The sequence below is a fragment of the Pezoporus occidentalis genome, unplaced genomic scaffold (genome assembly GCF_034315485.1).
Source record: "Pezoporus occidentalis ecotype Australia unplaced genomic scaffold, CSIRO_AGI_Poc_V1 ctg154, whole genome shotgun sequence".
Taxonomy (NCBI): domain Eukaryota; kingdom Metazoa; phylum Chordata; class Aves; order Psittaciformes; family Psittacidae; genus Pezoporus; species Pezoporus occidentalis.
In genome coordinates this window covers 1,280,520-1,303,386 of record NW_026913361.1, presented here as the reverse complement: position 1 = coordinate 1,303,386, position 22,867 = coordinate 1,280,520, and the positions used below count along the sequence as shown (strand labels likewise).

The 22,867-nt window shown below is 40.6% G+C and overlaps 1 protein-coding gene across 20 annotated transcripts in view; it reads left to right on the top strand.

Annotated features, from left to right (window-relative positions):
* ADGRL3 (adhesion G protein-coupled receptor L3) overlaps positions 1 to 22,867 on the top strand; it is a 516,853-nt gene that overhangs the window by 66,173 nt on the left and 427,813 nt on the right. For 19 of the 20 annotated variants that reach the window (XR_009963392.1, XR_009963393.1, XM_062611552.1 and 16 more), the window contains exon 2: positions 21,694 to 21,760. The gene's annotated coding sequence lies outside the window, so the exon portion shown is untranslated. Of the gene's footprint in view, positions 1 to 6,466; positions 6,561 to 21,693; positions 21,761 to 22,867 lie in introns of all 20 variants that reach the window. The other variant, XM_062611532.1, reaches the window with a different exon arrangement.

Below are 22,867 nucleotides of genomic sequence, written 5' to 3'. Positions count from 1 at the left end.
GTTACTCTGCCATCAGGAATCATTGTTGAAGCTTCTGCAAAACTCAGTTGCATGCTTGAACGGATATACTGGAACAAAACCTTAAAATACTTGCTTGAAAATCTATAATTAGACTTTCTGGGGAATGGTTATAAAATATATTAGACTGAGTGGCTCTTAATTTTTTTTTAAAGGAAATTAATCTGTTTCTCAGAATTGCTTTCTGTAGAAATGCCAGTTGCCACAACCAGCAGGGCCCCAGTGACTCTCAGGAATGTATCAATTTAAAAGTGATTAGAGATTAATTAAACAGAGCTCCATCATCTGATGGAATGGCTAAAATATACGTTTGCTTTATCATAAATTGGCAATAAAAAGGATGTACATATTCTTGGTGGCCAAAGGCGCTGCCTAATATTGTGGAAGTAGTGTGCTGCCCTGTTAACTCTTTGGCAGCTTCTTCAGTTTTTTTTTTTTCATGACTTTGGTGGTGATGTAGGAGCACAGCATGGCTGGTATTGCCTAGGGCATCAGGGACCTTTTATTCAGGACAAGGGAAATGATCATGGTCCCCTTCTGAGAAACAGCCAAGTATTTTCTCTTTGATGATTTGTGGTTTCCTTGGGTAGCAGCTTTTTTGATAAAGAGGAGCTTGGATCTGACTATTTAATCCCAGGGTCTAAAAGATGAATCCTTTCTTTCCCAAATTAACAGAGAAGAAGAAAGAGAGAGAAAAAAGAAGCCTTCTGCATGTCTGTGTTTGACTTTCACTGACAACTTTTTCTTCTCCAACTGTTCGGTGCTAAAATGTGTGCTTGTCGGGGGTGGAGAGCAGTGTTGTAAACACGATGTTCTCCAAACATCAAGTAAATCTCGTGTGTGTCCCCCCACTCTCTATTTTGAATCACAACTGCTTTTTCTTTAACCTATTAGAAATAGTTTGAAAATCCCTGTTGTTTACCTGTAAAGGATGAGCATAACTGTAAGATCCTGTGAGCTTACTTGATTCAAAGTTTTTATGGCTCAAATCCAGAATGGTGCTTTAGCACACACACCTTCTTTTTCTGTTTTTTTTTTTGTTTGTTTTTTCTTGTTTTTTTAGTAGATATTCCTATTTCACCTTCTGGAAACAGCAATGTCTTTGTCATCAGTGATCAAGGTAATTCCAGTAATGAAAAATCACATGAAATTTTTCAATGTTTCCAATTCATGCTTTCTTTTTATTTCCCCCTCACTCTCGTTGGAAGGATTATAAATGCGTGAGAAAATGCATGGCTATTCAGGTCAAAATATCCTTCAGCAATGATTTTTATGTTTTGAATCTTACTCTGATATCCATGTCAGAATTTTGGAGGCTCAACTTTTCTGGTCCTAGTGTATCTTCACTTTTTGGCTGCAGGAAGCAATTGCAGGATTTAAAGGACAGAAGCAGAGGAGGTTTTGTAAGTGCAGGAAAACCAGCAGGATGCTGCATGCATGTTGTTTGCAAATTGTGTGCTGAGACAGGCTGGATGTAGCTCTGCACTGAAAAGCCAACATTCTTGGTTCATTCTTGCTGATACTCTTCACCTTGGCTGGCTTGTTATTTCTGAAGCCCATGAAGATGCTACGTGTAGTCAAACACTGCATACCATGCTGCTTACTATCTTGAGTGATGCCGCCTCTCCTTCGGATACCCGAGTGCCGTCTGAAGCACTGTCTCATGTCAATGCATCCCACCAGCTGCATTGAGAAGGCTTCTTCATCAAGTTGTCACTTCCTTCAGGGTGTATCCCTTCTCCTTGGGCAAGGAGGTGAGGTAGCCAGTCTTCCCCCAGGCCTATTGGAAATCCTGCAGGAAATAAGGTAGAGAGCTCTTGATGGGAAGTTGTCTGCAATCTTATTATGTAGCAGATCAGCATCCTTGTGCTGATCTCAATTTTTACAGTATCTTTTTTTTTACAGTATCTTTTCTATCAGTTCTGAATAAGAAGACTGACCCTAGGTGGTTGTAAGATGATACTGTGCAGTTTATTTCTCCTAAACTACTACAGTGTATCCTTGCCTGAGGCAATACAACATGCTATCAGATTGTCAGAGTAGAGTTGTACCCCCCAAAAAAAGAAGGAAAAACCCCCTTCTTTTTTTTCTGGCCTTAAATGTGGCAAGATGGCAAAGAAATTCATTGTAAATCTTTAGGCAGCCTATGCATTTATTTCAGCCCTTGAAAATAATCCAGTAAACAAGCAAACAAACATAATTTTGAGTGAATGGTGAAATGCTGTGTTTCTCTTTAGTGCACTCCCTGCAGTCTTCAAAGACAAGTGAAATGACTGGTGGAAAGAGGATTTGTTTGTAGTTAAAGGGCTACCCTTTATCCTAAAAATGACCTGATTGCCTAATTTATTTTTTTCTTTTCCCCTAACCAGCTGTTGTTATAAATAGCAGCTTCATATGGACTGGAAGGGTTGAAAGTGTATCTGGTTTTACATTGCTCACCTTGCATTTCCCTTCTGTTCTTCAAAGATTTGCTGTTTGTGGGTTTGTTTTTTGACTCCGCCTTTCCCCACACTAAACAAACAAACCCCCCCAAACCAAGCCATGGCATGAAAATATCAGGGTCAAGTTGCAGACTTGACAGGAGAATATCAAAATCTTTTGATTTAGTTTTGTAGGATGGTACCGACAAAGTCAGTGATGCCTCCTGTTGTGCAATTATGTATCCTAGTCCTAAGCACATTTCATGCCATGTCTATACATAATATGTATGTACATACATACATATATGTGTGTATATATATATGTGTATGTGTGTGTGTGTGTATATCAGCTAGGAAATTTGAGTAAACTATTTACAAATTCCTTAGCTTGCAACGGTATCATGTAGCTGACATTCACTGCACCCTCCTTGGCACAGTTACAAGAGGGCAAGAAATAAGCAGACACCTCTGCGGCACTGTTTGAGCTTTGAAAAGTGATCTGCTGGATTTGCCAGTTGCTGTATTTTACAAGCTCACTTTGGGGAACACCACATGCCCCTGCTAGTACTAGTGGTGGTGCAGGAGCAGGCACCCAGAGCCTGGTTTAGGGGTCTGACCTAGAGTAAAGGAGTGAAGTTTCATGTTTTCTTCCTGCTTTTCATGGAATGGGGCCACCTGTAGCCGTCTTTCTCCTCCATGGAAGTTACTGCTTTGAAGACATTAGAGTTTTGGGTTGTACATCAGTACTGCATTCCAGCTTCTGTTTGCAGTATTTCCAAATAGCGTAAGGGGTTAAGTGGAAACCTGTGTCTTGCTGTAACACCCAAGGAGAGGATTAAAAGGGATTCCTATCTGTACCAATGCTTGCAGAAAGGAGACACCAGGGCTCCCCTCCCCTGAAGCCATTCCCCCTCAGCAAGGTTAACCTGCTTGGTAACAGAGGGTAAATGTTCTCTGAAATGCTTCCTGAAAGGCCAATGCTCAAGTTTAAGAAAGGCTGAAATCAGTGTCCTTTGGGCATCTCAACCCTGTTCCTTAGTACTTCTGCATTGCTGTGTAACCTCACCTCCTGAACCCCGTCCCACCAGTCTGCAGAGGGACAGCAGATGTTCAGTGAGCAGCTTCATAGCATTCTGAATTCTCTCAGCTGCTGGCCTCATATTTTATTTCCTGCAAAATATTGAAATGCTGAAGATGATGGTTATTAACATCCTTGTGACTCCTTTGTGCTGTTTGTTGCAGATGTATCGCTGCGCTCCAGAAGCAGTGATTAATATGTTTTCTTCTTACCATTGCAAAATATTTGTCTGATCTATCTATTTACTTGGGTGGCTCTGCAAATTGGGAAGTCAAGGTTGGAGAACTCTCCCTGCTGGCTGGGGGTTTGGGGTTAGACTTGCCTACATAGTGAGAGTGTATTGTACTCTCTTTATTCAAAGCATGGGCTCCCCTGACTTCAGTCGTGGTTTTATGTGCATTAAACTTCTGCAGTGGACATCCTGGGTTCTCATTTCAGCTTTCTGACAATATTTATCTTTCTGGAAGTTCAACTCACACTTCAGCTTCTCAGATTCACTTCTGTTCAATGGGGAAGCCCAAACCAGAAAAGGATGCTGTTAGTGACTGGGAAGGCTTGAATACTGACAGCGTCTCCTGCCTCAAGACAGCTCAGATCTTCACAGAAAGACAGAAGGGTCTTGAAGTGTGTGCATTGAGCACATGAGAGTGATGCAAAGGACTGGAAGGGAAGAAGAAAAGGCATCTGGCAGCATGAGAAATAGCCAGCATCCAGTGTCCGGTTTGCGAAAGTCAGAGATAAGAATTAATTCCCCTTCCTGGGGGCTGAAATAGAGAAACTGGTAGCTCTCCACTGAAATATTGCTGAGCACTCAGTGTCTCCCAGCACTCGCCTATTGTCACCTCGCTGGGTGCTGCTATATCTGCCTTCTGGGCTCTCCGTGCTTCCTAGCTCCACAGTATTATGCTGAATATGCTTTTTCTTTGCACAGCCAAGTTCATTTTCCTGCAGTGGAGTCCCTTGTGAGGTTCTCTGCCTCAGGAATTCAGCCATCAGTCTGAATCCAATTCAGGAAAAGCTGCCTGTGGGATTCAAAAATTGAATCATAGAATCACAGTATGGTTTGGGTTGGAAGGGATCTTAAAGATCATCTGTCTCCAACCCACCTGCCATGGACAGGTGGGTTGGACACCTTCTACTAGACCAGGTTGCTTAAAGTCCCATCCAACCTGGTGCAATTTCACTGCAGAGGAGTACAATGCCACCCACTCCCTGTTCCAGTAAATTCTTACTCCGTAGGAAATGAAATGGCTAAAAGGAACAAAAAGTTTCTGTCGACTTTGGAAGCAAGCCTCTGGTTCAAGGTCCTTTTGTTTTTCCTTTTTCCTGCCTTACTAGTATTTATGGAGATTTTTGTCGTTGTAGAGGTGGTGGAAAGGAGAAGAACATTCCAAAAAACACTCAGTCTTTCCTCTTAAATATGTGTTCCTTGTATTGCCTCATTTCCAGGCTTAGGCATAATGTAGCTATCAAAGACACCCGCTTGGCCTTGTCATGCAGTGTAGCATATTTTTGCCCTTAAGCAAGGGGAACAGATGATAAGCTGAAGCTAGTTGTCCTTGTACTGAAAAAGTGCCGCCATGGGTACGCGTCTGATACATAAGCCTCGCTTTCCATTAATCTGTGCCTTGTGCCAACTGCTTCTTTTCAAGATGGTGCAACATCCTAGGAAGCTGTGGTATGGGGAGGTAGTGAACGTGTTCTTAGTTCTGCCTCTGCCGTCTGGCAATGAGAAGTGGGAAGCTGAAGCTGAGCCAGGAGCAGCTTGCGGACCAAGAGCAAGTGTGCAGGTGCCTCAGGCTGAGAAATACTAACCAAGAGCAATGTTTTTAGAAGTGAAGCATCCTCTCTTCTCCAGTCTAGGAGGCTAAAAGGTCTTGTTATCTGTGGATGGCTCACAGCTCATGGCTCCCTGCCAGAAGGTGACCTGTTGTGGCCCTTGAACACACTACCAAGTGTCCCTTCTCTGCCAGCCTCCCCTCTGACTGGAAGGAGGCTGTCAGTGCAGAAGAACATTATTATCCTCTCTTAAGAAGTGGCTTATCGGTTAGTTTGCAGGAAGGCATCATGTTTTAAAGCTTTATTAGAAGAAGACTTCAGCTCATTTGGAGATCTATAGTGTTGATTTGTTTGTTGCTTATGTTTGTACCTTACCTTACAGGCATCCTGTCATTACATCCTTGTGAAGCAAAGTGTTATTTTCCATTTCATGAGAAGTAAAAATGGCATTTTTCTTCCCATTGCTTGTGTATACACGTATTCAGTGTTTTTTTTAGTTTTTATAACAGGAAAAGTACTGACCGACAGCTATAGACTCCCATCTTAGACTTTGCTTTCATGGCAATGAGTGAGAACCTCTGCTCTTGACTTCAAAATGAGAAACCGTGGTAGATGAGAATGCACAAGATGTGGTTCAGGTCAGGAGAGGAAATGGGAGAAAAAGGAGTGTTGCTGTGTGATAACTGCAGATCAATTCTGAGAATTTTGTTTTCCTTTTTGATCTTTCAGCCAAGTCGGCTGCCTTCATCTCCCATTCCCCAAAAGAAGGGGAAACCGCTGCATTGGCCAAAAGGAAGAAAGCTGCAGGAGGAGCACTGAGCACACCCAGCACCATTACCTCTCACGCTCACAATTGCTTGTTTGACATTTGGAGTTCCTGGAAAGAAGTTTGTGCCTGTACTCCACTCTGAGGGTTGATGTTTGCAGAAAGTTATGGTGAGCACAGGGCATTGCTCAGAAGGTTTCCTGCCTGCTGTCAAAAATGCCAGACTTCTTGATTGCCATCGGACACTTGGAGGCCTTGCAGCACATTCAGACTTTCCCCACTGTCAAAGTCTATTGCTTAATATTCCAGTGACAGCCTCAGAGCTGTTTGATTCTGATTGCAGTACAAGGCTATCAAAAGGTTTCTCTCATGGTTTGATTATTTTTTCTTTCACTCTTTTTCTAGAAACACAGGCCTGTGCTTCACCTGCCATCCCCTCCAGTCCCTAATTCAAGTCCCACAGGAAACACCAGCAGCGCTGCAGCTTTCAGAAAGGCAGGTGTGTCCTTTGGCAGGGCAAAGTTAATGTAAATACATATGACTTCTCTAGGGTCAATAGTGGTTGATTTTGTGATCCAATTTCCCATCTTAAGCAACTGGATTGGATACCCAGTTGGACACAGATTTATGTGCTACCTAGATAGGAAAGGAAAATAATTGCCCAAGCATCAGAAACTGTTTCCTGTGTTACAGTGATACTAGATCCTCTTTCCTTGTAATGTAGCCACTGAGTTTCATTCATCCCTTATGATGAAAGATATACCAGCTGCTTTCTGTGATGTATCCCTTGCTGTTTTCCTGTTGATGTAGTCAGCAACGTGCAAGACAATTAAGATTATTTACTCTGCAAAGTGCTATAACTAAAAGAGAGCTGACTTGTAAGCATCTTTGAGGATAAGCATAGTGAGTCTTCTGTTATTTTGGGGAAAAAGGAGGAGCTGCAAAAATTGTCCAGGAGATCTTATCTGTAAAGCTTTTTAATTTATGTGCCCTTCCCTTCCTTCCCTCTTTTCCTTCCTTCCCTTCCTTCCCTCTTTTCCTTCCTTCCCTTTTCTCCTTTTTTTCCTGGTTAGCTGGGTTGAATAGTATTTTATGAGCCGTGCTATTTAAATCTCGGCTGTGAATTGACTCTGACTTGGAAACTTCTGTGAAACACAGAGATGACCCAAAATGGGATCTTACTGCACAGTGTCCAGAGCTGTCATGCTGTCATTGTTCTGAAAAGCTTGTGTTTTTTCACTGCTCAGGTGATGGGTGGGTCTCAGCAAACCTTGGGTGCAGGATTCAAGTCAGGCTGAAGCATTTGAATGCTTGGGAAGCAGGGGATTGCAGATGTGCTGAGCAGAACCACAAATCATACGTTAGCTTTGCACAGTTCTCTGAAAGTGATAGATGCTGTCCAAATGTTTACTTGGATTTCACCAGGAATTAAATCCAATGGAAATTTGGTTTGGGCTTTGTTTTTGAAATGTCACAACTGGACAGTTTTTGCAGTGTTTTCCTGTTTTTCTTCATTTAAATATTCATGAAAAATAGGGGGACAGATTCCATTAATAAAGAAATCTTGCAGTTCAACTGACTGTCTTAATATCCGATTTTGACTACAGCAGCAAATCGTGCAGATTCCTTTCCTTTTGTAGCTACAGTAAAACGTGTATGATGAGACTGAGAAAGGTAATCAGAGTTAGATGTAGTTCTTGCCTGAACCTTAAGAGTTTTGTTTGCAACAGGATTTACCTCTAGTTTTCCACTTTCTGGAGCAGGGCACAGACTGACCAACAAGACTGCACTCAGTATGCAGACAGCTGAAATACTATGGATGGTATTACACAGAAACCCAGAGCAGGTGAGCCATCAGTCCCTTCCAGCCTGGAAATGGGAGAATCTGGGCCAGGATTCAGGGGAATGCTGCCCAAAGTTAGGCTTTAAAATGCAGCTTCCTGAATCTCAGACACTGTAAGTCTCCCAATGGCCACCTGCAGATGTTGAAAGCTGGTTTGGGAGCCTTGGCATACCAGAAGATGAGACTGCTTTATCCAGGTGTCTGAAGACAGTTGGCTTTAGGATTGGTTTGGGAACCTCAGCCTTGTTTCTGGGGGGTTTCTGGGCTGCAGGAGCCCAGATGTGTGTTCGCAGCAGTGAGGATGCTGCCTGCCTGATCAAGGTCTCATGTGCAATCACCTATATGGTTCTAGCAAATGATAAAAATATGTAAGGAGTTTTATTTTTTTTTGGAGTGATGGGGTGCTTCTCTAGCCCCAGTAAGCCTTGCTGGGTGAGACAGTCCCAAATTTCTTTGTGCTCTTCATCTTCCTACTCTGCTGCACCGAATATCAGCCTTTAACGTTTTTCACCTTGTTGAATTCATTGTGTATATTAGTACAGTGAACAAGTCATCTGGCATATTTAAGTGCAAACCTTAGAAGAAGATAGCTCTAAAATTTTCTTTTCGACTGGAAACTGATAAGCTCATTACATATGCAAAAAAGGATGCATATATCAGGCAAAGACAATATATGACTTGGTAGTGAAGACCAGTCTGAAATACAGAATATATGCAATGATGAATTTAAACACCTTACTAAATCACAGCTGTGCCATTTTATTAGATGTTGGTTCATAAACTATGAAAGCTTTAGCTATCATATAAATCTGCCTCTTAATAGGCAGTAGTTACAGTTCTTTATAATTTATTTCTCAGACACTGCTTAGCAAAAATGCACCTTCCTGGCAACTCTGTTTGTACACATTTTGTTTATCACTGCAAGCCCAAATTTCTTGCCATGCTCTCTCTGCTTGTGCTATGTGAATAATAGAGATATAATCTAGAGGTTGTGAAGATAGGAGTTAGAAAGAAGTCCTTGTGTTGCTGGCACTGAGCAAAGGGCTTCTGCAAGCAGCTTCTCACATTTCTCACCTGGGTCTACCCATGGCTTAGGATTTGCTTAGCACCGAGGGCAGCAGGACCTCTTACAGTGTTTCAAAACGAACATGAGAAATATGCATCAGCCATCGCATACTGCTGGTATCATAGTTCAGACCAGTTGCTACAATTTTTATTGCCCTAATGTGATGCTTACTTGAGTCACTTGTTCCAGGTGTGGGAATAGGTGTGAAAATCTTCGATAAGTTCTAGGAGATTCCACCTGGCAAATATTTAATAAATTAGAATTTGAGGATGTTGAACATGACTTGTGATGCTGGTCAGGTATGCATACAGATTGGCTTTCAGGGTGGTTCTTGCTTCAGTTGTCACAGTTTCCCCCAGATGTCTGGCATGGAGCAGTGTTTGGCATCTGGAAATTGTGATGGGTTTGCCCATTCTTATTTTTTTTAGGTCATTAGTGTCTCTCCAGCTATTCCAGTTAGTCAAGACAAGGGTATTTCCCAGTCCTAAGTCTACAAACATTGCTACATTCTTCTGTTTGGGGTTTTTGCTGGTTAATCTTATACTGGATGAAAACACACTGCCTCTCAATAGTCTGATAAATGGCTAGCATTGGTTTTGGTTTTATTTCTGCTTTTGTTTTTGTTTTCATACTGTTTAAACAATTATAGCCATCCTTTGTCATATGGTTGATGTCTTTTCAACCATTATTCTTACTCTGTTAGAATGTTTTGATCTCTATTTCTCTGTATATACTTCTCCATATCAATGAAGAAGCACCAGCAGGAACAGGGATAGACAGATTTCTCTGTAATGTTCAGCAGCTGATGCTTTTTGGCCAAATGACCTCTGTAACAATTCATGCAAAAAGAAGGGGAATTTAAAACAATTTTTTTTGTTCTAATTACTAGAGGCCTGTCTTCTTTGTATCAGATCAAACCATTAGTAGAATCTCATGATTTTAAGAGTTGATGATTCCTCTCTTATATCAAAAACCAAGCCAACTGTGACTAAAACTGTGGTATTCATTGAGACTTCCTTGTGCTAAACTTCTTTAAAGGAGCGTCTGAGAAAAGTGCGCTTTTTCTTAATGCTTTTGTTTGTTTTTAATTCAGAAGTGACTAATAATTTTTTTGACTCACGGAAAAAATATCAGCCAAAATCAATACGCCTGGAAGATAGTAAAATTCTAACTATTAGCTCCAAATAAGTACAGTTTTCTAGAAACTGGAAGTATCTATAACATGGGCTTAGAGGGGGTACAGAATTGTCATCCTGGGGGCTGATGCACTTGTTATCAAGGGACCACTACACAAGAGATCTGCCAGTTCCTGCAATAAGTTTTCCCTAGCCATCTCATTCAGAGTATCTCTGTAACTGAAATATGTACTCATTTAAAAAAAAAAAAAAAAAAGCTTACCTGGAATGCTTTTCTGCATTTTTAACTTGTCTTTGCTTGTGACAGGCTACTGGTGACATTGCAAAATGGAATGAATATTTGATTGTGGAGTTTATAGCACATGCAGGTCTAATTGCTTAAGCCAGTCATGTTTATATATCTGATGCCATCAAACTTCTTTTGGAAAAATACAGCAAGATCCCAGTCTGGCAGAGCTCTTCACCACATCCTTAATTTTCATCCACATTAGTTTTTTGAATGCTGCTGAGACTCTTCAATTATTTGAAGGTAAAAGGGGGCTGGCTTATTTTCCTTCTGCAGCAGTAATGCTAAGGTTTAAGCCCTGTATTAAGTATGGTTGTGGAGGCATGCACCAGTGAATCCTAATATTTTAAAGCATGTGTGCAGTTAGCACATGGTTAAACTGGGCAGTTGGATGCTTTGCAATACTCAGGAAATGCACCTGTCAACTGAATGCAAAAGGAGTGCTACCAGGAGCATCCATCTTGCCTGAGATTCACGAAGAAGCTGAGAAAACAATGGTTTTGCTGTTTGGTCAGGTGTGTCAAATGCAAGCGGCAGCTTTGCAACAGAACTCTTTTGTCATGGATATTTAAGCAAGTTAAGTTATTAAAACACTTATTCTTGTCTTTTCTGTGAAAAACTGTGGTGAGTAGTTGAGAGATGATTTGCTTATGCTGGCTAACTGAAAACAAAACTTTGCCTTTAAAAAAAAATTAGGGTGAAACTAAGCAAGAAAATGTAAAAAGTAAAGAAAAAATAAAAAGCTGTTGAAAAGCAGTGACCCTCTCAAACACACAGAGAAAACGTGTGTTAGTGAGAGCTGGTTATGTGCTGCCTCTGGGAAGCTAACATCAACAGCAATTAAAACACATATATCTGTCCTGAAAGGAAAAACCAGAATTGATTTGATTCTCGGTTACCCTTTTTATACCACAATACACAAGTTGAGGCATTTGTTATTATTTCCAGAATTTTTACTGAAAAGGGAGGATTATACAAATCGACTGGATTGGAGAAGGTAGTGGCACAGCACCTGTTTTAATTGTGTGCCTATGAGGAGACCTCTTTGGTGGGGTGATGCTTCACCTGCATGAGATGGGGTGATGCACATGAAGGCCAGGCTTGAGTGTCTAAACTTTCATTAAAACTCTTGCAGAGTGATGGAGGAGGAAAGCTCCTGAAGATTTTAATGGGATTGCAGGTGTGTGACAGATGTTGTTTGGAACACCATTAAAGGTGCAAGTGCCGCACATCAGAAAAGTTTGCTGCATGCCTAAAGCAGTTCTCGCTCACTTTTGGCTTGGGACATTGTCAGACTCTCAGTGCTGGAGCTGCTAGGAGCCATGGTCTTTCTGTTTGTAATCTGTTCCGCTTTCTGGTGCAAAGAAGAAAATATTTTTAATGTGAAATCCATGTTAAAACACACACAAGAAAAGCCCCTACAGCTGTTTGAAAGCTGTTTGGAAGTATGGCATATTAGAAATAGCCCCAGCTGAAATGGATTAGCAGACAGAGTTCAAGTGAGGAGGTCAAATGTGTAAACTGAATGCAATTTATCTTGTGGCACTGCAGTTTATCACTTGGTTGCAGAAATAAAGAAATACCACACACATGCACATATTCACACCTAATAATTTAAGAATAACTGGAAAAAGTCTTAAAAAACGTTCAAAGTCTTCTGATGACATCATGCTATCTGGGGTAATAAACCAAAGATGGTTGAAGTCAGTTCCAAAAGAGCTGTAGCCAGAGATGTCTTTATATGCCTGTCTTTATATGTATTTCACTTATTAGGAAAAAGATACTGAACACTAGTATTGCATACTAACTGTATGGGGAGACACTGGTAAGATTTTTCCTCTCATGTATTTTTTCATGCTACATTTCATTTTTTCTTTCTTTTTTTTTTTTTTTTCCAGAATTATTTACAGAAATTCTTTAGTGTCTGAATTAGCTGCATTTACACACGTTTAAAACTTGTGGGTTGCTTTGCCCCTTCAGAAAACAAGAGAAAATTCAGGCAGGGCATTACTGTGCATCTTCCTTGGAGCCTCTTCTTTTGGGAAAGTTTTATTACATGTGTTAGAGGGAGCAGGAGGATTTTTAACCCCCTTTTTTTACATTTTCATCTTTCTCTAGAGGGATTCTCACTGAATTTGGATAGCAGATCATTGGATAGTTGAATTTGTGAGTGTGTCTGTATAAAGACTCCCTGCTTCCCTGGTGACTTCATATCCTGTCAGCACAGGATTTCCAAAGCCCATGCTTTGCCAGTGCCACCAATGTTGATGATCCTTCAGTGCATCAGGACTGTGTGTGGTATTTTCCTTGACAGGTTGCAGAGTTCACAAAATGAGCTTGTAGAAGCTCATTTAAAAGTCATGGAAGATGCTTAAGAAAATGTGTTCATCCTGGGACTTGTAGATCAGATTGTGTTGCCTTGAGACAGTGCAGCCTGTTAATAACTTTGAGTCCTGCATTGTATATGAATATAATCTAAGGTTGTGCATGTGTGTTAATCATGCTCTAAAATGGGAAGGTATTCCTCTGCAGTTGTAAAGGTGTTTACTAATATCACTGAAATAGAAAAAAATATGGGCTTCCTTATGAAGGAGGAACTGTGACTGGTGAGACACTTGGAATTAAAAGGTCAAGATAATTATGCATTTCAGTCACATTGAATGCTAAGTTTAATGATAAGGACATTTTTTGAAAGACACTTTAGGTAGCATAAACTCCAGTGAAGGATGTTAGTGCCACATTAATAATAATTATTTGAAAGTGTGACAAACTCATCTTGAGCAGCCTCTATTAGACACAATCTCAGAATAAAATTTAAATTAGGAGGTAATTTCTAGATGCAATTAAAAACTTGTCAGAGTGGAGAAGCAGCCACTTTCTGTCTTACTTTGATTGCAAGCACTGTAATGAAGTGTCTCAGCCTGGCATTTTCTTGCCTGCAGCTTAAGCATGGGCAGTCCTAGTGCCTTTTCTGATGCAGTTGTGTTTCTAATGCATTATGCTCTGACATTGTTTTTGGAAAAAAAACAACACAAACTTGTTTTCTATGGTAATTTTCTTTTAAGGACTTTTTTTAAGCAAGTCCCTGAAGTATTAGTGGCTCTTATTTCAACTCTTATTTCAAATAATAGTTTCAAGATGTGATCCCTGCAGAAAACTATTGACATGGCATGTTTGCAACTTTTCCTTATCCTCACATGCCAGTTGCTTAGGGGATAGTAACTGGAGCATGTAGCCTTCCTTTCAGCATCCTCTTCCAAGCTGTATAATTTTGAGCTCCTTTGCTTTTACCTGCTTATCTTTTACATTATTAAGGAACTTGATACGTGCAAGAAGTGCCTCAACAGCAGCCTTGGGGTTTCCTGGGTTTTAGACCAAAACCATTGTATTTTGCTGTTTACGAATCCCCAGTCACCACTTCCAGTGACCCCAGACTGCTTCTGGCTCACACTACCACTGTAATCAGAACATGGATGGACTTTTTAACTGTGACCGTCTAGCACCAAAGATGAATTTCTGTGTCCCCCAGTCTGTTTCTCCTCCCTGTGTTTCTAAGAGCCGTTTACTTCATTTCACATTAACAAAATCTGGGGGATGGCATTAAGGAAGACTATCAATGAGGCTAAGATAATTACTGTATGCTAATTTCCACATTTTTATCTTGACGTTTCCCACAAGCAGGACATTTAATAGCAGATTTGTGAGTTTTTTGTCTTGATTTCTCACGAGGTTGGCCCTTTCAAAGGAACTGGTGAGGGCTAAGCAGAGAAAGCTCATTTTAACACAGCATTATTGGACTCCATGCCCCTCAAACCCTTGGTGTCAATGGCAATGTTGAGATCATGTATTAGTTCACATATAGTCTGTGACTCCCAGTGACCATCCCTAGCTGGTCTCCATGAAGTTCAGTGAGATCCCTGTAGGACCATTCCTTTGCCAATATGTTTACATGGTTCAGCATGCCCTTGGGCTGCAGGCTGTGGTGGACCTTCATAAGTGCCTCCTCAGCTGTGGTTGACACTTGTTGCAGACCTGGGGTAGACATCTTGCAACTCCTGTTTTTAGTTGCAAGTGTCAGGATAGGGCTGTCTGGTGGCCTTCGGTTCAGCTTGAGGGTTGGGCATAACCCATCACCAAACACATCATTTTACACACCAAACACAAACCTATTATTTAGGTTTTAAAATTAAAACTAACTATGGGTTGAATGCGCAGGAGAAAGGTTGTGTTAACCCTCTTTTATAAGGGTATTTTGAAAAACACTCATAACATTGACTTAGCATGGAAAAACTAGAGCCAATATGCCCTAGGTTTGGATGCTGGTGTCTGGTGGGATTTTTGCTTTGTGTGTGTTGTTTTGGTAAAGATTGGAAGAGCTCTAGGGTTGTGTAGTGCTATGCGTTTTATGGCACATTTAAATGTCTATAACATAAATAGCTTTACCATCAGAAGGTATAAATGTCAGCCTATTGACACATTATAAAGACACAAATGGAATGTAGCCTGGCAGACTGGTGCTGGTTTTGAGATTTAATAGTACATCTGTATCATTTACCCCAGTGGGAAATAACACAGGATGTTGCCTTGTAATTTTTTACTACTGTATAAAAAAATGTAACCACAATAAATGGTGTCTAAGCAAGTAATGCAGCCAATTCTGGATTTTGTCCAGTGTGTCTTTACAACTTATCTTAGGTTAGCTTTGCCTCCACCTCCAGCTATAGGTAGCATACTATTTTGACTGGACAAAAATTGAGTCCGGATCTTTTTAGTGTGTTGCATACGTGTATATATAAAGAAAGAGACCCTCCTGTGCCAGATGCATCCCACCTGTTAATTAGATGATGTTAGCAGTGTACTGGTTCATTCATCTTTAAATCACTCACATCCTAATTTGAACTGTCCTTGAAAGGGTCTTTTCTGCATTTCTGCACTTCAAGAATGTTTTTGCAGGTTGATTGCTTTCCCAAATGTCCTTACTGTGGTACAGTGTTATGTGCAAGTAGCCTTTTGATAAGAAATTCAAACTGTGTTATTTCATCAAAGTGTTATCGGACTCATGTGAACTGAGAGCAGCGATTATGTTGGTTGAATTTAACTCTTTGCATATTCCCTGCCCAGTATTAAGGGGCATTTTATACTGTTCAGCATGCTCGGGAGGTGCTGTGTGCTGCCCAGTGCTGGTCTTTCCTAGCTGCAGTGTCTGGGCTGTCGCATTGCTGCAGGCTGTGATTTTTTTATTAAAGACATGAGAAGTCTGAGAAAGGACTCAGCATCCATTTAAGCACTTCTGCAGGGGCCGTGTAATGCAGGAGGGCTCTCTGGGTGCTTTCTAATGTCTGGCCTGTGATGTTCCAAGTGAAGAAAAATAAGAAAACATTATTCTGTGTGTATGACAGTACTACACATTTGTAAAAAGACAATTAACATAGAAATGAGGGAGGCTTTTGATTCATCAAGTAGATTCAACAGACTGTGTCTTTTCCTTGATTTTAATTTTAATTAGGATTAATCAGTTTTATCTCCTGAGGTCTTTGGGAGAATTTACATGAAACAGAAGACTTTGGTCAGCGGTGTGCCAGTGTAATAGCCCCTACTTGAAGAAATCCTGCTGTGGCACATGTAACCAGTATTACGTTTGGCAGGACTCCAGGCTCCCTTCTCCTTTCACGTTAAATGCCTTGCTGTTGCGGGGAACCCTCTGAGTCTTCCAGTACCAGGGCCTGGGCTTCACGTAGCTGCGTGGTTGCTTGCTTCTAAAACCACTTGGGACCAGTATATTGCTTGGAAAAAAAATCCCTAGGATGCCAGCTTGAAATAATGGCTGCTTTCTGCTCCAAAGAGAGGACCAAAATGTCTTGCTTAACCTAAGCAAACTGGGAGCTAGAGCCAGTTGAAGCTGACCTTTTTCTCCTTAAACTCAATATATTTCACAGAGTGTATGGGTTTGGTTGGAGTTTCAGAGGTTCTGTTTGATATGTTAGAAGTGGAAAATGAGGGAAGGGAGCCAGGTAGTTATATAGGAGCAGCATCCCAGTGGCCTCGTAGGGGAAGTGGAGAGGTTTAAGTGCGTGTTCTGCATGATGCAGAGCAGAAGCATGACTGCAACACGCCTTAGGTGAGTGTTGCTGGCTTAGTGCTGGGCTATGTCCTCTTTTTCTTCTTTTTTTTTTCTTGACTCCCTGTTTTTTTGCATCTTTTTAAAAGTCTCTTTCTCATCATACTGAGAAAAAAAATAAAAAAAATGAAAACTATTACAAAACTAAATTAATCTTTCTGGTTTAGTTGCTAGATGTATTTATGAGTGGAAAAATTTCATCTTGGAAATTAGAATAATTTGCAAACATGATAAGCATTTTATTATGATTGTTTTTCTGTACCTAGAATAGATGTCTTTCTTTCTATGAAAACTTCCATATAGAGTGTAGGTGGAAATTTAGCTTGCCATTTGTTGGTGGCAAGGGTAGGCTTTAAGCTTTTTGTACACTCAACAGATCTGAAAGCCATTAGACCCATGAACAAAAAGAAAATGGAAACAGAAGGCAAAAAACTGCTGAAGGGAAAATCCTGCTGAAAGGCCACGAAGCATTTTCAAGTGTACAGAAATGACCTGCTCCGTTCCTGTTACGCAGAAGTGTTAAAATGGGAACAGGCCACCCCTCTCCCCCAGATCATTCATCTGTTTTGTCTGCAATGTATTTAGATTGAATCTTTTCCCAGATGCTGCAGATCTGTCGGTTCAAGGGGAAATTAATGGGACTTTACCATTTGCTTTGAGGAAAAGAGGCCTGGACTTTCTCCTGCTGTCTTTGGCAGGAAGGAGTGAGGAGCTTTGCTGTCTGCTCTGTTTGAAGAATGCATCTTTTTAAGGGTTGGTTGTTTTTTTTGTGTGTGTGGTTTTTTTTTGTTGTTTTTTTTTTTTTTGCCAGATAGCCTAATTTGTGTTACTGCAATATACCATGTTGGAAAATTACAGAGGTTAATGTACAGCTCTGTGATACACAACCCTAATGGTAGACTCTAATGTTTTTTAAATGGTAAACCAAAGACATTCGTAATACGAGTTGCAGTGAATTGCCTGCAGTTCTTGCCAGAGATTAGTTTAGCATTGCTTTTAATATTTTATGCACTGAAGTTGTTTGCAAAGACTAAAAGCTTCATTCACCTTGCACACTCGTGCTTTGTTCTTTTCCTGTACAAAGCACAACAGAAGCACTCTCTTGCTGATGAACTATATGGCAGGAATTTATTAAATTCCAATTGTACTGCCTTGGAAAGATTTTACTAGTAATCAGTGAAAACTATGTCAGATTTATGGTGTCATAAGTGGGCCAGGTAGTTTGAAATCTAACCTTTTGTAATATCACTAGTTGCATATAAATATTTTTAAATATCCAAATCACATATGAATGTCACAGGAGGTTTTGGCTTTAAATGTTACTGTAGAGATCTGACGGTATATAATTCCATTAAAATGGAAGAGTACAAGATAAAACGATCCATTTGCAATTATAATTATGCATATCAAGATTGACCATTCCTTAAAAAACTGGAACTGCAAGGTGGAGAAGGGCGCTTGAGCAATCACTCTTTGTTGAAAGCATTGATGGAAGAATAAAAAAATTGATTTGTCAGTAATGTGCACGAAAGAGTATAGGAAGCATTTCCTTGGGAGGTGAAGGGAAAGTAACATTTTTGCTGTCATAGTTAGCTTTGCTTGGAGAGCCACCACTGAAACACATGATCAACCACAGAACAGCAGGTAACACTATGAACTACTTAATCTGCTTTTGACAATTGATAAAGTTTATTAGTTGATCAGCTTAGTAATGGAGAACCAACATGGCCTCATGAGTTCTCCACAGAGGAGGTGAGTTTTGTTCTAGCTCCATCAGTGGCCTGCTGTTTGACCTTGAGTAACTATTTTTTTGTCTCTGTGCCTTTTCTTCTGCTATTCCTTGATTGCCTTGTCTTGGAGTTCTTCGGCAGAGAGATTTCTTTGCATTGTGTTCCGTGAACAGTGAAGTCTGAGCCTAGCCAAAGCCTGTAGGGGCATCTCTAAATTATAATTGTTAGCTTTAGTCACTTTCATCAGAAGAGCCTGGTAGTGGAGGATGGCAATGTGCAGGATTTGAAGAGACATGTAGCGTACATGTTAATTAAGTCACTGTAGGTGAAAGTTGCTGATTTGGTTTCATAGGGCTGATGCAGAGATGCTAACACCCAGGAGTGATGCTGTGCTGCGCCATATGGGTTTTTGTTTCCAAAAGCACAATGCTGGGCACTCGCTGCTCTACTTGAACATAACCAAAAACTATATGCTTGATGCAAACAAGGCTTTTTCACAAGCTTCCTGCTTAAACCTTTTTGGGTTTTTTTTTTGGGTCACTCTGCCATGATTATTAATGGCTGAAGTTGAACTGCTTGGCTTTTTGAAGTGGAGACAGTTGCTTAAGGGTGAGCTGTCCCATCTTATTGGATCCTCCTCTCAACCTTTGCTGTTGCTGAACAGAAAGTGTTTATTGTTGCTCTCCCTAATAACAGCTTCCTTTTTTGGATGGAGGTGCAACATGACACCAATTTGCAGATTAATTGCCCTTCTGGCATCTGCTGATGCACAACAGTATGCCCTTGTCCTATTTGGGTGGATGCATTACTCACCATAGAAGGCAGTTCAGAAATATTTAGCCATATGAATGCCAGCAGTCATATTAGTACAGGTGAACTGTGTTGAACTATCTATATTATCCATTTCGAGGTAAACACTGCAGATAGATAGAACTCCAGGTGGAGCAAGGAAGAGAAGGTGATTTCCCTTCTCTGTTAGAATCTCACGTGAAACCACTTGCCAGATTGTCCAGGCATAGTGCAACTGGGGCAGAACTAGATAAGAACCGATAAATGTTTTCTGAGAAGAAGTACTGTAGGGTTTAGAGAGGAGTGGGTTAGTCAAGTGGTGAGGAAATCAGTAGAAAAATCGAAAATAATCTTCCCTTGTATATGGGGTAGGTGTTGTACTGCTGTATTACCCAGGAGCCAGAAGTAAAGCAACGTCCCTTTCTTTAGTGTGTTTATTGTATCTTTTAGGGCTAACACCAAATGGCTAGTTCCGGTAGTGCACCCATTGCCAGTGAGCACTGACTGTCTAGCAAGTATTTTCAAGACCTTTGCTGTACAAGAATCCCTGTATTGTTCCCTTCTGATTTTAATAAGAACAAGAATTCCCCAAACTATATTTGAAATCTGCATAGAAATAGCATATGGCAGAGGCCAGCTCAAGGTTATACATTTGGCATCTGGGGAGGGAAGGCAAGAAAAAAGAAAGATTTACCAGTCAGTACACTCACATTATGATAAAGGTGAATGGGGAGGAGAGCATATGCTGAATCCTAAAATGGCACAGAAGAGCCATAAACCACTATATGTTGTGCTATCTCTAGCCCTTTATACTCCAAGCAGAAGTGAAATCTGGGGTATCATAAATGAAACAAAGATCTTGATTTAATTTCATTTAAAAAGCCATTGCAAGGTAATGGGGTAACAAACATTAACTTCTTCAGACTAGGCAAACCACAGTTTCTGTGCTCTATATTGCTGCCGTCAGATCACAGTTATTCTCCAAAAGCTTCTTGGAGGAAGGTAGATTAGTCTAAACAAATGGCATTTTTCCTAGAAATAAAGTATATGGATGCCCTCATGAGGTGTTGCCTGGTCTGCTCTGCACTTGTAAAAATGTTTTTTTCTACTGAAACTGTGTATATTTGATCAAAATCCAAGGCTGAAAGCCGTTAACATCTGGCGACTTTTTCATTTGTACAGTGAGAAATAATAGCTGGTACAGAGGCAATTCTGCTGACAGGCAACCTGGAATAGGTCTCTTTTTCTTCCAGAGCATCCATACTTGCCTATTACAGAGAAATCACTCAAAAAGCACCATGTGTGCTGGACTCTCAAGCCTTGTTTTAAGTTTTAATTTACTCGTCTGACTTCCAAGGTTACTGAATGCAAGTGATTGCTCCTTTAGTACATAAATAAGATGAATTATGTGTTTGGGACCAATGCCTCAGCCTCCTTCTTTTCGTACTCTAAAGGGAGTATGTGCCAAGGAGTGCACAGAGGCTGGGGTAAAACTTTCCTTTTTTGCCATCAAAGATTGAAGTAGGACCATTATGGATCAGCTGAGCTGTGAAACCAGAGCCCTAGGACCACTTTTTGGCTCTGCAAAGTTTTTAAGTTATAGGATGGTCCAGGGATGCTATGGAACCATAGCAGTATTGGGAAACTGTGCTGCAGCCCCAGCTGGGAAAGGCCTAGGGAGAAGCTCACTGCTGCAAGTGAAGCAACTGTCCCCAGTTTAACACTGAATCCTATTTTAATCAGGCTTTATAATTTTTTATTTTAATACAGTTCTTCCAAATGAAATGACCTGTGTTCTCCCCTGTAGGCTGCAGAAAATAATCTGGGTTTATAATTAATCTTCAGAGCAAAATTTAGGCAGGAGGACTCATTGCTATTTCCTTTGAATTTTATTTTTTTAAATTCTGATTTCTAAATGTTTAATTGGGGTGGCCCATGGCTCCAAAGTCCTGTGCCACCCAGCTTCACTCAGACAAAACTGATTCCCACCAAAACTCTATCTACCTGTAGAAACCCCAACTGTGAGGAGCAATTTTTTATGTGTAATTAATCCTAAGAAAACCAGCAATTCCAGGAAGTAGACCAATATCTATGCATTTCATGTTTTTTCCAATTACATTTAGCATCTAACACTAAAGTTAGAAGAAAATACTGAAGATGTAAGGGGACGGAGGAAATTTAAGGTGTAAGTGCTGAGGAATAGGAATTAACAACCTTACATTCTTTTCAAAGTAGGTGTTTCTTTATTATTCTGGTGCAGCAACCTCTAAAATCTCTGGTAAATCCTCTAGTATAACAGTCGTTTTTCCAGATCACATCAGAGTCTCTTATGGTGAAGAAGATACTCATGTACCTTCACATTTGTTTGATAACTACTTGTATCTCTAAGGTAAGTTTTTTTTATAGTTGGCAGTGATAGCTTCCACTGATTTTTCATCCAGCCATTGTTAGCTATGTGCTAGTTCAGTCTTCCCATACAGAGATGTGTTTCATAGAGATTAAAAATTCTTACAGGCTTTTAAAACTCGGATCTGTTGAGCAAAACCATTTTTTCATTGCTGTATCCTCAAATGCATGTATAGCAGAAAGTTCATGAGTGCCTAGAAGTCCTCAGGGGCAAGTGTAAATGTTTTTTAATTTTTTTCTTTTTATCTTTGTTTCCAGAAATGCTGAATTCAGTACTCTGCAAAAAATAGCGTGTGGATTTTTAGCACCTGAAGAACAAGAAAAGGTAATTACTGGACCATATAGTCTAGCCTCATTTCTTAGCTATGCTAAAATATTAAACTGCTAAACCTGCTGACACTGTGTGAGCCTACAGCACCATCTCTGCGTATGAGTGTGTATTTTCAGTTACTCAGGCATGGTTGTTTTTGAGAATATTCCTTCATGGAAAAGGGAGCAGGGGAACAAAAGCAGCAGAACATAAAAATGATGGAGCAAAATGTTAGGGAATAACACACTGTGAGTTTTTGCAGTGCATGTGGAAGTGAAAAAGGTGAAGGAGGGGAAAAAAGAAAATCAAGGTTTATATGTGCCAATGGAAAAAGCTATGGACTTCCCTACATTTGCAAAATGGCTTAGCACTTCCTTGCAGCAGGTGGTCAAGTACTGAATGAAGTTCAGTGTTTATCAGTGCTGCAGCAGCCTCCTCATGTTTCAGTTCCATAGTAGCTTGTTGGTTAGTGCACCCTGCCTCAGAGGTCATGAGCTCCTCTGCTGCCTGCGAGCCTGCTCCTTGCAATCAAGTTTCTTGATCCTCTTGGGTCATGACATTTTGCTTGGGCAATGCAGCTCAACAGGGCTGTGGCTCAGTTGCTGGTGTTAAACAAAATGCTGTTCATCAAACTTTCATGAGCCACATTGCCAGGGGCTGCATCTTGAAAGACTAGGCTCCAAAAAGCAGCAATGAAAGCAAGCAGTGCTGCTCTGTACTGCTCCCGTCTCCTGTATTTTTTTCCGCCTTTTTTCCAAGGCTGAGAGGCGAGCACCCCTGTGGGAGAACCTTCTGTGGTTTTGCACTTTTCTTCTTATGGAAACAATGTAGAATTTAGGAGGGCATGGTCATGTTGAAGGCTGGCAGTCCTGCTTCAGCTGGTACATCCTTCCAGCTATATGGTGATCCAGAAGAGGGATCAGGACCCCACATCTGCCTTAAAGGCTGTGTGGCTTCATTATTACTCTGGATAACCTAGAGGAACCTACATGAGCTGAGCCTTTCAGTTGTTTTTTTTTGTAATATTTAATATAATAACTTCAAAGTGAGAAAAGATGTATATGGATGTCGCAGTATGGACTATGGAAGGAAATATATAATGTGAAGGGCTGTACATTTGAG